The sequence below is a fragment of the Sinocyclocheilus anshuiensis genome, unplaced genomic scaffold, assembly GCF_001515605.1.
Source record: "Sinocyclocheilus anshuiensis isolate Anshui unplaced genomic scaffold, SAMN03320099.WGS_v1.1 scaffold1570, whole genome shotgun sequence".
In the NCBI taxonomy this organism is placed as follows: Eukaryota; Metazoa; Chordata; class Actinopteri; order Cypriniformes; family Cyprinidae; genus Sinocyclocheilus; species Sinocyclocheilus anshuiensis.
Genome location: NW_015546153.1, coordinates 572,805 through 575,135, shown reverse-complemented (window position 1 = coordinate 575,135; position 2,331 = coordinate 572,805).

Sequence of the window (2,331 nt, the reverse complement as noted above, 5' to 3'; positions counted from 1 at the left end):
CCCCCCCCCCCCCCCAAAAAAAAAAAAAACTTATAAAAGTTAATCTATATAACCATATATTTTTGTTTCGTAAGGGTATCCTTCATTCTGACTGTTGAAGGAGAGTAAATGTTAAAATCGAGTGTTATTTCATGTGTTTTTGCTCAATATTATTATAGGGGAGATCTGTTAGTGTTTAATGTTGCATTATTTTGGAATTTAAAAGGGTTTCTGGTATGTGTAAGTTTGTGGGGTTACTGTTGTGCTGAAGAGTAGAGCCTGTGGTGAGGATGACGATTGGCCAAACACCAGTAAGAATATATATTACTTTACTTCAAATGTAATGTTTGTGCACTCTAAATACTTAAGCACGTGCTAGTGATGGGAAGTTCGGATCATTTTGCTGACTTAGATCTCTGAATCTCATTCATCAAAATGAACAAATCTTTTGTTCAAGCCATTTCGCTTATTTCAGTAGAATATAATTGAATTGTTACATGTTAACAGCCAAATTCCCCAACACATATACTTACGTGATGTTGATCACATTTTGAATGAGGAAAAATATATAAATATAATTTAACCAAGGCCAAATTATGAGAAACAGAAAGCATCAATTAATTTCTTCAGGCTATGCAGTCTGTTAGTTTACTTCTCCACTCCATCTGAGTCATTCGTTCTTTTGTCACGCGTTCTTTTTGTCAGCTCAGTAACAAATACAAACATTACATATTATTATATGTAGGCATCTTTGCTTTATCAAAGTGATTTTCCCCATCATACAAATAAAATTTAAAGCATTAACTAACTCTTTATTACCACAATGTTATGGAAAAGAACCATCATGACAGAAATTCACAAATGTACAATTTGTAAGAAATAAAAAAGCTACAATTTGAGACATATGTGTGTGTATATACTGTATGAGTAAATATATATTCAATATATTCATACACACGCAGTACCATATCTTATCACATGTACGTCTATATGTTATAAAGTGTATTACTGAATATAAAATTACATTGTGATATATATAAATAAATATATTGTCGCATATTTTTCAACATGAAATGTAGCAAATCCTTATGTATTATTCAATATATTGTAACATATTAACAAGATATTATTCTATATATTTTCAATATATCGTTAAATCAATTAACCTATTGATCATTCATATATAAGGGAATATATTTTCTATGTTTAAGGGGCAACTGGTGTGGGATTACAAATTTAAGAATCTTGTATTGTAGCAAACTTCCACAGGATGACTTAAAAGTATTTAAATTAATTAATTATTAATATTAATATATTAAAATTATCTAACTCTAAAGTAAATTCAAATAAAAAAATAAAGATCTGAAATCTTATTTCTTTTTTTCCCATAATAATTATTGTTTTTATTGAAGTTTTTCTTGAAACTTCTGGAATCATTGAATGAATTGTGGGGCGTTAGAGTATCGTGGGACCTTTGAGTCAAAATGTTTGAGATCCGCTGATATAATCAAGTCAAATCATCTTTGTTTCTATAGCAATTTATACAATGCAGATTGATTCAAAGCAGCTTCACAGAGATAAACAGGAAAATAACAGAATCAATTATGGAACAATCTCAACTATGGAGACAGTTCAGATTCTGCTGTAAAGCAGCTCTAAAAGACAACAGTGACATTATTTAGCTCAAGTTAGTTCAGTGTTGATTCAGCTTAGATCAGTAAGAGTGTGCAATTCATCTATTTTGAAAGAAATTCAATTCAGCTATCAGCGGTTTTACAGAAGGCAGTAATGTCGTTATTCAGCTTCGGTTCATAATCAATAAAATGAATAAATATAGTGAAGGTTGTGGACCTAATAGTCTAAACATTGATCACAAAAATGTAAATAAAATGTCTAAGGTTCTAAATGTCCATCAGTGCTAGGGGCAAAAGTACCGTTACTAATCCTTACTAATTCATAAAGGTATGTTTTTTGGGGGTTTTTATTGTATGTTTGTTTGTTTGTTTTTTTAATTTAAATATAAATATACAACAAATAGAAAAGTAATGTAACTGCATAATACGGTGGATATTAATGTAATGCAGACAAAAATTATCATTTTGATTCTAGAGCACAATGCTCCTTCATCAGTCATTTCCTGCTTCTGTTCATTGGAAAGTTATAGTTTTCATTTATTTAAATTGTAGAACAACTACTGTATTTATATATAATTATATATAATATTTATATAAACGTGTGTATTTGTGTGTGACCTAAAAATATAGCAAAAAGCCATATATTCTCATTTTTGTCTGTGCTATTTTTCAAAACATGTATTTGACTGCTGCAACAGGTTGTTGTTGTGTCATATTG